The sequence below is a fragment of the Phodopus roborovskii genome, unplaced genomic scaffold, assembly GCF_943737965.1.
Source record: "Phodopus roborovskii unplaced genomic scaffold, PHOROB, whole genome shotgun sequence".
In the NCBI taxonomy this organism is placed as follows: Eukaryota; Metazoa; Chordata; class Mammalia; order Rodentia; family Cricetidae; genus Phodopus; species Phodopus roborovskii.
The window spans coordinates 7485136-7496589 of record NW_026126689.1 but is presented as its reverse complement, the minus strand read 5'-3'; positions in this window follow the sequence as shown (position 1 = coordinate 7496589).

The window sequence follows — 11454 nt, the reverse complement described above, 5'->3', positions numbered from 1 at the left end:
GCCTAAGGTCCTTCCTAAACTCTCCATCTATGAGGTACCTTCAATGTTCTAGAAGGGTCTCATGATGGACCCTTGTACACAGACCTCTGACCTCATGAAGATGGCTACTATTTTGCCCCAAGAATCACATTCTACGACTCGAGGTCATTTGCCTTAGCGTCAGTACTTACGCTTCTGTAAGATCTAGACTATCATCTCCTGTTTTCGTTCCTCCAGGGACAGAGAGTATTAAAGGAAAAGATGGATGAAATGGATTCTAATGACTGATACTGATCGTTAGCTAAACGAGCAGCTGGCAAGCTGAATGGATTCAAACTCTGAGGTCAGAAAGCTGAAAGTCTTAGGGCCTTTAGTTTATCTAAGAATGGAAAATTACAGTGGCTCTAAGCTAAGGCCAGTATCGGGGAATAACAGGGAGAAGCTCTCCAGCGCAGGATATACATTAGATAAGGCTCTGTGTGCTTGGAATGGGGAAAGGAAATGAAATGTAAACTAGGGGAAGGAGATTGGGGCACTAATGGTGGGGAGTACACCAAAGGCCACCCTACTCAGCCTATGGGGAAGACGGGGGTAGGCATTTGCAATCAGGTCTATAAAACAAATGTTAGGACCCACCCTGCAGGATGGTAAAATAAATTCTGATTAGGGTACCCTGAGCCTTTGGTGCTCTTTATTAAGAAGTTGCTTAAAACAAAGCTATCATGTAAACGTACCACATTTTCTTTAACCATTTTTTGGTTGAGGCATCTAGGTTGTTTTCAGGTTCTGGCTATTACGAACAATGCTGCTAAGAACTTGTTGAACAAATGTCCTCGTGGTAGGATTGAGCATCCTTTGGGTATATGCCCAAGAGTGATATCACTAGGTCTTGAGGTATGTTGATTCCCAATTTTCTGAGAAACCGCCGTACTGCCATACTGATTTCTAAAGTGGTTGTACAAGTTTGCACACCCATTAAGCAGTGAAGGAATAGTCTCTTTACTCCTCGTCTTCTCCAACACAGGCTGTCATCAGTGCTTTTCAACTTGGCTATTCAGACAGGTATAAGATGGCATCTCACAGTTGCTTGTTTTGATTTGCATTTCCCTGATGAGCAGTTTCTTGAAAGTCTTTTGGCCATTTGAGATTCTTCTGTTGAGAATTCTCTATGTAGATCTGTACCCCATCTGCTTTGGAGTCTGTTCTGGACCTAGCTCTGTAGACCAGGCTGATCTAGAACTCACAGAAATCCACCTGCTCTGCCTCTCCAGTGCTGGGATTAAAGGCACGAGCCGCCACTACCCAGCTTACACCCTGTCTTTTAACTGAATTATTCGGTATTTTGATATCTAGTTTCTAGAGTTTACATATAATTTTGGAGATCAGCCCTCTGTCAGGTGTGGGGTTGGTGAAGATCTTTTCCCATTCTGTAGGCTGCTGATATGCCCCATTTACCGTGTCCTTTGCCTTACAGAAGCTTTAGTATGTGTGCTGCTTGTGTTATTTTTAGAAAGTAGTCTCCTGGGCTAATGTGTTCAAGGCTTTCCCACTTTCTCTTCTATGAGGGTAGTATAACCTGCTTTCTTTTTTCAAATTGTATAGAATTGGCTTCCTTGCCAAAAAATAAGGTGTTCATAGGTGTGTGGTGGATTAATGTTAGGGTCTTCAATTCAATTCCATTGGCCCATGTGTCTATGGTACATTTACACAATGGAGTAATACTCAGCTTTAAAAACAACAACGACATCTTGAAATTTTCAGGCAAATGGATGGAACTAGAAAAAAATCATCCTGAGTCAGGCAACCCAGAAAGACAGACACAGTATGTACTCACTCATAAATGGATACTAGATGTAAAGCAAAGGATAGCCAGACCACGATCCACAGCTCCAGAGAAAGTAGATGACGAGGACCCTAGGAGAGAGACATGGATTGCCCTGAAGGGAGAAAGAGATCAAATCTCCTGGAAAACCGAGGGCAGGGGCAGCAGAGGGAGGGGATCGGGATGAGAACATGATACAGGATGGTCAAGTTGAAGGGTGGGGGAGGGAGCGCAATGAAGGAGCTATCCTGATAGAGGGAGCCGTTATGGGGTTAGGGAGAAACCGGATGCTAGGGAAATTCCCCGGAATCCACAAGGCTGACCCCAGCTAAGACTCCTACAATAGTGGAGAGGGTGCATGAACTGGCCTTCCCCTTTAATCAGATTAGGGACTACCTAAATGTCATCTTAGAACCTTCATCCAGTATCTGATGGAAGTAGATGCAGAGATCCACAGTCTAGGAGTCCAGAGAGGGAGGAAGGGTTATATTCTAGGAGTCAAGATCATGACAGGAAAACCCACAGATCCGAGCTCTTGGGAGCTCCTGGACTCTAGACTGACAGCTGGGGAACCTGCATAGGACTGAACCAGGCTCTCTGCACGTGGGTGACAGTTGTGTAGCTTGGTCTGTTTGTGGGACCCCTGGCAGTGGGACCAGGATCTATGCCTGTCCAAAGAGCTGAGTTTTTGGAACCCATTCCCTAAGGTGAGATAACTTGCTCAGCCTAGATGCAGGGAAGAGAGGCTTAGTCCTGCCTCAACTTAATGTGCCAGGCATTGTTTACTCCCCGTGGGAGGCCTTTCCCTTTCTGAGGAGTGGATGGGGTTTCAGGGGTGGTTGTTTTTGTTTTTCTTTTCCATGATGGGATTTCTCTGTGTACCTTACCTTTGGAGCCTGATCTGGAACTCGCTCTGTAGACCAGGCTGGCCTTGAACTCACAGAGATCCACCTGCCTCTGCCTCCCAAGTTCTGGGATTAAAGGGGAGCACCACCAAGGCCCAGCCACCCCAGGCTTCTTAAACTGTGTGTCAGGGTCACATGACTGAACGTAGGATCATGGAAAACACCACAACAGCAAATTTCTGAGAAACAATGACCAGACATTAATTCTAAACCAGATCCATAGTGAATTGAAGGAACTGGCAGAGGCTCACCATGCTGCGTGAGACAGCATTGCCAACGCCCAGCCTCCTGAGTGCTGGGATTAAAGCTGTGCACCTCCACCAACTGGCTTAACCTGGTTTCTTATACACTCCAACACCGCCCATCTAGGGTGTTGCCTATTGGCCTCTTCTGGGCTCCCTTCAGGGACTCCGGTCCTGTCATATGGTGCCAAGCCTCAACTTTGTTGCACGAGTTCTAATAGGTCTTAATAATGAAAGCCCAGAGTCGGATATTAGCTGGGGAAAGCTGAAAGCTCAGAGAAGCAAAGCAGCCTCTACCTCAGACCAAATGGGGGGATCCTCTCTCCACAAATCCTCAGACTGGATATTCTCTATAAAAACTCTGACTGATCCTCAGACTCTTGCCTCAGACTGACTTCTTCAGACTGCCCAGAGCTCCTGTCCCCCACCCAGCCCTAACCCTTCCTATCTTCACTTCCTTAGTGCCTGTCACTCCAAGTGCTGGGATCACCTTTGTGTGAGCTCTGTTTCTCTTTTAGACCAGATCAATTTCATGTAGCTCAGGGTAGACTTGAACTCACAGAGATCCACCTGCCTCAGTCTCCCAAGTGCTGGGATTAAAGGTGTGTACCACCACTGCCTGGCCTCTATGGTTAACTAGTGTGGCTAGCTTTGCACTCTGATCTTCAGGCAAGCTTTATTTGTTAGATCATACACAAAATGTCACTACATACTTTTTTTTCCCCATAACTGTGCCAATCCTGGGGCTACAACTTCAATAGCAACAACTGATGTCTCCTGGCCTCTCACAGCGCCAAGCAGCAGCTGATCTCCATGACCCCTTGACGCCTTCAAATCCTGCACCACCTGAGAGACTCTTATACATTACCTGGCTACCAGCACAACGTACAGCCTTGACCCGTCCAGACCACAGCTTCGGTGTACTGACCCCAGGGGAGGAATCCCAGGGTCTTGAAGTGACTAAGGGCTTTTCCTGACTCGATGTTGTGTCTCCTTAGACACTTGTCAGCCCTCCACCCCCTCAACAGCTGTGCCTGCCTTGGTGACACATTTTAGATTCCCATGGCCATGACCATGGTCGAGATGTATTAACCAAAATAATTAATGTTTATACAAACTAAACATAAACTAAAATAACTGGAAAAGGTATAAATCAAACTAATCATCTTGTTTTGTTTGAAATAACTACAATGTTCTGCCAAAACTTCTTGCAAGATTATTCTGACCCGTAACCCTACCTAGCATTAATATAATTATAGTTTTTGCTTTTAAAAATGCCGTATCCCTTAACTTCGCCACCAAAAGGATTTCTGAGGCATCATCCTGCTTTTGGTCACCATCCAAAAACTGAAAGGGCTCTTATGCTCCTAAGTGACTTAATTGGTGTGGTGGTCACATCTTTCTCACACGGATTACTTTAGTTTTGAAGGCCCCAGTAAGGTTCCTCTATACCTCAAAGGAGTCGGCCTTACTCTGGGCCTTCCCGGCCAGGGACAGGTTGCACAGGAGACAGGTTTCACACCCCATGACAAATGTTCTAGTGCCCCACTCCTCTCATTGAGTCAAAAGAAGTCTGGAAAGGCTGCCACGTTCCGAGATACTAAAACAGACCGAGTATGTTTACTTACTCCGAGGAGGTAAGTCTGAGTTCACTTCTGGTTGAGAAAGACAGGCCTCTTGGGGATCCAACTCAGAATTAAGGAACGTATGCTCTCTGAGGAATCTTCCTAAGTGCTGGAAGGAAACACCTGATGAGGAATCTTCTCATCTTTCCACACTGAGTTGGGATGTCTATAGAGGAAGACATAATTTCCTGATTCTGCCAGTCATAAGAGATTTGATTTGGGTTTTAGTCTGCATGGTTGGCTAGCCAACAGTGTGAGTGAATTTATGGTAGGCACAACCTGTCCAGAGGGTTGTTTTGTTTATTTTGTTATCGGTGTCTCCAAGTTTCATCCCCTCCCTGTTGTTGGTCCTGGGAAGAAGAAAGCTAAACTGTTCCCTGAATTCACTTTGACTCCCACTCTCTAGGGAGAGATCCGCTGCCTTTGTGTGTGTGTGTGTGTGTGTGTGTGTGTGTGTGTGTGTGTGTATGTGAATAAAACACTGATTGGCCAGTAGTCAGTCAGGAAGTAGAGTGGGGCTACCAGACGAGGAGAATTCTGAGCTCTGGGGAGGGACACAGAAAGATGCCATGTAGCCACCTAAGGAGATCTAGGCATTCTCTGGTAAGCCAAGACTACATGGAGATACATAGTTTAATAGCTATGGGTTAATAATTAAGAGAGAGCTAGCCAGTAAGAAGCCTGAGCCATCAGCCAAAGAGTTTCTCATTAAAATAAGCCTTTGTGTTTATTTGGGGCTAAGTGGCTGTGGGACCAGGCAAAACAGAAACTCTATCTACACTTCCCAATTGTTCCCTTCTTCCTGAAGGTGGGACATTTCTAGTCATGCCAAATTGCTGCTAAAGTTGATCCCTCTGAACTGGAACTTTACTTGTTTACTTATATGGAGTTCCTTCCATCTTGCCTGTCACCTCTGTCCATCACAGCTTCCTCCTCAACCAACATATCCTCAGGAAGAACAGGAAAAGGCCCTGGTAGATCTTGTCATACTTAAGAATAATTGTGTATGAATTAGACCATATATCTGGGCGTTACCAGACTGACCGAATTGCTACCTTCCAGGTACAAGATGCTGTGAGAGATGGCTATCCAGGCCGCATCTCCATGTCTTTCCTGTACCCAGGTCATCCCAAAATAAGAAAAAAAAAAGGAGTCCCCTCCATTCACCTGAAGGGACTAGCCCTTGGTGAGAGACAAGAAGTTGGCTTCACCAACGCAAAGCCCTCCCACACCAGATATAAATACCTGTTGGTGTTCATGGACACCTTCTCCAGATGGGAAGCCTTTGTTACCCAGGAAGTGAGTGCTCAAGACTCTTTTATCTGAGGTCATTCTGAGGGTTAGGCTGCCCTATCAATTGAGTCAGATGATGGACCTTTGCCTCAAGGGGTCAGGAAGGCATTAAACCTGACCTGGAAGTTCCACTGTGTTTATTGACCCCAGAGTTCTGGGAATATTGAATGCACAAACCAGCCTATTAAGTCTATCCTCCCTCTCTAAATTAATTTTAGAAACTGGTAAAAATTGCCCCAACCTCTGGCTTTCCTCCAGGTAAGATGCAGGAGAATTTACAAGGTAGGATGCACTCCCCTTTGAAATGTATATATTTTTGGGGGGTTGTAAATGCCATCCCCTTCACTACGCTTTTAAAGAGACCCATCATTGAGTTTACTAGTCACTTTCCCCAATCTCTCCATCAGGTCCAGACTGCAGGCCATACCACGGTCTGAAATGTCCTTACGGCTCCCTCTTCGGTGCTATCATTCACTCCAATCAAGGGACGCAGTGTAGATCAGGACAAACCTGGTTCACCTGGGCTACCAGTCTCACCCACTCACACAGATCTCAGAACATCTGTGTCCCAATCCAGTCTTATACATGTTCCTCCCCAAGTGTGTGCAAATTTGGGACCAGAGGGGGCCAAATCTCATCCCCTGCAGGCTGTGCACTGGCGGTACAGGAGGGCTGACCCACTCCTCCCCCCAAGGGTAGTAGCGATGGGAATAGCAGGACCACTACCTTAAGTACCAAAGCCCTCACCAGAGGGAAAGGGGGTCTACACCAGACAAGCCAGCAGGCAGGTGCAGATTCTACACCAGACAAGCCAGCAGGCAGGTGCAGATATTAGACACCTTTGTAACATGAAAAAAAAAAAAAAAAAAAAAAAGATCCAGAAACTGATGCTGGGGTTCAAGCTTCAAGCTGAAGATCAGAGACGCAAAGCAGTCAGTAAATAGATCTTACCTGTCCCTCAGCTCAGACCAAAGGGGCGATCCTCAAACAATTTCACTGCTCCCCAGATTCACTCAGACTGCTATGCTCTCCTCAACATGGCTAGAAACTAATCCCGAGACTGACTACTGAAGATCCTGCTCCTGCTTTTTATATCTCTCCAATGCTGGGATTAAAGGCGTGAGCTCGGTTACTCTGGTAGACTGATTCAACCTCATGTACCCCTGGGTGTCCTTGAATTCAGAGAGATCCATCTGCCTTTGTGTCCCGAGTCTTGGGATTAAAGGCGCGTGCCTGGCTTCTAAGGCTAACTAGTGTGGTTGCTTTGCTATTTTGATCTCCAGTGGCTTTAATAGATCATAAACAATATATTATCACACACCCTCAGGTCTCCATTGATAACCTCTACACCTAGGTAATCTCTGGCAGTAATCCTCCAAAACTGTCAAGGCTTAGTTTTCATGTCCCAGGAGGACTTGGTGTGACACTCGGTGAGGCTCGTTGCCTTTATTCTAACAAAAGAGGAGTTACCAAAGAGACTCTACAAAAGGTTAGGGATAACCTTGAGGGAAGGCAGTAGGAGCGTGAGGCTCATAGCTCTTGGTATTGATGCAGGAAAATCTTGAAGCAGTAGAGTTGACACTATAAAGCATTTACTAACAAACTCACCCAGAAAATGTTAAGTTATACAAAGTGGAATTCAGCTAAAGAGTGCCACCTCCAATGTGATGGGGAGGTAAGTAGTATACCATCCAGACTTCTATCCAAACTCTATTCCAGAACTGAAGTTTAGGGTGAGAAAGTTTCTGTTTGTCACCAGGATTGACCCCCGTTGAGACTCCATCCCCATAAAAAAGGAAATAAGCCTGACTTACAATGGGCTATTAGACCCATCCCGGAATCAAAGAACAGGCCTCTAAAGGGTAGTTCAAAGGAGTCAGAGAAGGGCCACCGCCACCATTAAGTACTGTCTGCCACCAAGTTCCCCGGTGCTCTTATCAGTAAAATGGTAATTCTGCCAGGTGGTCAAGATGAACCTGAGTAACAATTATTCTGACAAAAACAACCCTGGTATACTTAAGAAAACCCTGGCAAGATTTTGGTGTGTAAATCTCCCGTCTGCCCAAGTTGCCAGGCTTGTGGTTTCCTGTCTCTGTTTAATTGTGCAAAGTGTAACTTGGGGTGTAGGACTTAAAAGAGATTTGAAGATGACAAAGTATGTTAAATGCATCAGGCTAGGGTGTATATAAGTGAAAGACCCCCCCCCCCACCATGCTTATTGCCTGTTTGAGCTGCTTTTGCCAACTTGCCAAGGTCAAGTTATGGGAAAAGTACAGGAGGGAACCAGGTGTTGCTCTCATCTGACGCCCACCAGATATCTGTGGTCTGCAGTCCAAAGCAAGGTCAGCAGGATGATATCCGGGAACAGAAGGACCTAGGAACATTCTATCGAGACCACCAGAATGCTGTGATAGTCATAACTGAATTCTTTGTATTCTTTGTGCCCAACATTAAGAAACAACTCTGACCTTGGTTAACTACAATTGCTTTATTTAGATGGAACAATGAAGTCCCTGTAACCATGCTTCTGCTTCTGTAAGGCTGCTTCTTGCCACCCCAACCCTATATAAACTGCATATGTTTTAACCACGGCATGCTCAGTCTCCCGAAAGACGGAAGCGTCCACAGGTACCTGTGTGAGCAACAAACAGCCTCTTGCATCCAGTGGTCTGGTCTCATCTCTTGGGGAAAGGGCCTCTCCCTGACAGACTTCGAACTCTTGGGGTCTTTCATAAGTTAGTAAAATGTTCTAGTCAAGGCCAGCTCTTCTGTCAGCCTTGATGACTCTCCAAGCATTCAGAGTGATTCCTCATTGAGAAGGCGTATTGTTTCTTTAACAGTACCACAAACTTCTGACTGGAGCCTTTGGCTCACCACCCTCCTCGCTGACCTGGCTGGCCCTTTCCTCCTCCCTTTTATACAACTTGCTGTGAGGCTCTGTAGAATAAATTGCTTTTTAAAGTTCACCAAACAAAGAATCCCTTTGATTAAGTTAATAATTGCAGCCATTCACCACCACACCTGGTTTATAAAGTGCTGGGAATCAAACCCAGAACTTTATGCAATCTAGGCAAGTACTCTACCAACTGAGCTGCGTCCCCACAGCCACCCCTCCTCCACAAGGATTCCTTAAGGCTAGCTGCACATATGGAAAGACAGGCCAAAGGGCCCTTCCTGGCGTGACAGACCTTGAAGTGATTTCAGCTTGCCATAGCAGGCAAAACCATCGTGCTTTGAGAAGGTACCTCTACAATCCCAACACAAATTCACACTATACCTAGGCAAATTCATCTTCTCGCCTGAATTAAAGTCATATGACCCCAAGCTGTCCCTAGTGCAATCAGTATATCTAGAATCCTGCCTACACATATTGGTGCAGGTGCATCCATCTGAAGGGCAAAGCGAACATAGAACATAATTCAGCTGGGCGTTCTCACATTTCCTAAGTCAGATGATGGCCACGTCTAGCCTTTCCCCAGTGTCTTAGTTAGGGCTACTATTGCAGTGATGAAACACCATAACCAAAAGCAACTTGTGGAGGAAAGTGTTTTTTTCCCACTCAGTTTCATAGAACAGTTCATCGTCAAAAGCAGTAAGAGCAGGAATCCAAGCGGGAGAGGACCAGGAGACAGGAGCTGGTGCAGAAGTCAAGGAGGCATGCTGCAGACTGGCTTGCTCCAATGCCTTCCTCATAGAGCCCAGTGAAAGGCCAAACCAGAGCCATCCTAGAGAAAAAAGGACCCAAAACAGCACTATGTCAGAACCCGACCCCATGACCTGCGCAGGTGGCTTACACCGTCCACCCGAAAAAGCTGACAGGCAGGAAGAGGAGATAACCGCAGATGGCTGTGAGGAGAAGAGGTCCTGACTCCAGGGCAACTAGCCCCAAAAGTTGAGAAACAAATGGTACAAGAGATAAAGCCCTGAAAAGTCCCCAATCCCTCTGGACTCTGCAGCCAATCAGCTTCGAACCCATACCCCTCACTCTGTTCTGTGACCTTTGGCCTTTATAAACCCTCGCTTATGAGGCTCGAGGCCTCCTCCTGCAGCTGCTCTGTCAGTCTGTGGGATGAGGTCCCTGCCTAGGCTTGAATTTCATACAGAAACCCTGTGTGTATGCATTCAGTGAGTCAACTCCTGGGTGGTCTCTCTGGGGGTCTTGTGAACTTGGCATAACACGCAGAACCACCAGCATAGGGGTGGCCCCGATCACAATGGGCTGGGCCCTCCCACATCAATCCCTGGTTAAGAACATGCCTAATAGACTTGCCTGCAGCCCAATGTCACAGAGGTACTTTCTCAACAGAAGCTCCCGCCTCTCCAAGGATTCTAGCTTGTATCGACTTGACATAAAACTAGCCAGCACACCCAGCAATGCAGTTCCCTAACATCATAGATTATCAAGCAAGACTTTGTACAGCAAAATTTTCTCAGAAAAATTTCCAAGGCAGTGGAAACCAAGTATTTAACCAATTTACTCTCTTAGGGAAAAAAATGGAAATAATTAGAATTATTACAAATGTAGTCTTTTGAAGGCATCTTTGCGTGAGCAAATAATGCATTTAAATGTAAACTTTTGTAAAAATAACGAAACACACTTGAATAATTCTGATAGCTCAGACATGATCGCAATGGGTAAATTTGTTCATCATTTATGTTCTTTATGATGCAAATAAGGAGATGGGCTCTTTTAGCCCCTCAACAGCCCACCCAGAAGTTCCTCTTGCTAGCCCATGTATACTCCATATTTATCTAAAGATCTCTGCAAATGAAAAAATAATTTGCATGCTATTTCTGTTCTATTGACCTAGTACAGAGCAGAGCAACACACTCTCCATTTCACAAAAGTGGATCCTTCTTTCTTCGTAGTCTTAAAGACTAAGAACACTGTTGACGTAAAACCGCAGCTCTTACCTCAAAGGGAAAAGGGGATGGTTTGTTCTAGAGATCAATAAAAGTGATCATGTTCCAGGAAATAAATGATTTGGATTTTGCTAAATACCATGTTCCAACTAGGTAGCAATTTCATGGCATTTTGATTTGAAGAAAGCAAAGAAAATAAAAATCAACAGTTTCATGAGTATATCCAATAGGTGGGTGTTGTGGTTTTAATGAAAAAAAAATGGCCCCCATAGGCTCATATACCTGGGAGCAGAACTCTTTGAAAGGATTAGAAGAATTAGGCTATGTGACTTTGTTGGAGGAAGTATGTCACTGTGAGTGAACTTAGAGGTTGCAAAAACCCGTTTTCTCTCTCTCTCTCTCTGTCTGTCTCTATCTGTCTCTCTGTCTCTCTGTCTCTCTCTCTCTCTCTCTCTCTCTCTCTCTCTCTCTCTCTGCCTATGGAATGTAGAACTCTCGGCTACTTCTCTAAGCACCCCTGTGTGCCACCACGCTCTTTGCCATCATGATGCTTTGTAAGCCAGACCCCAAGCAAATGCTTTTGTTTCTAAGAGTGATCTTGGTCACGATGTCTCTTCACAGCGCTAGAACAATGACTAAGACAGTAGGTCAGAGGAAATTTTGCTATAGGTCTCAAATACCGCCTTATGTCATGCTTAGCTTTTGGGTTGGTGTAAGCTAGTGGT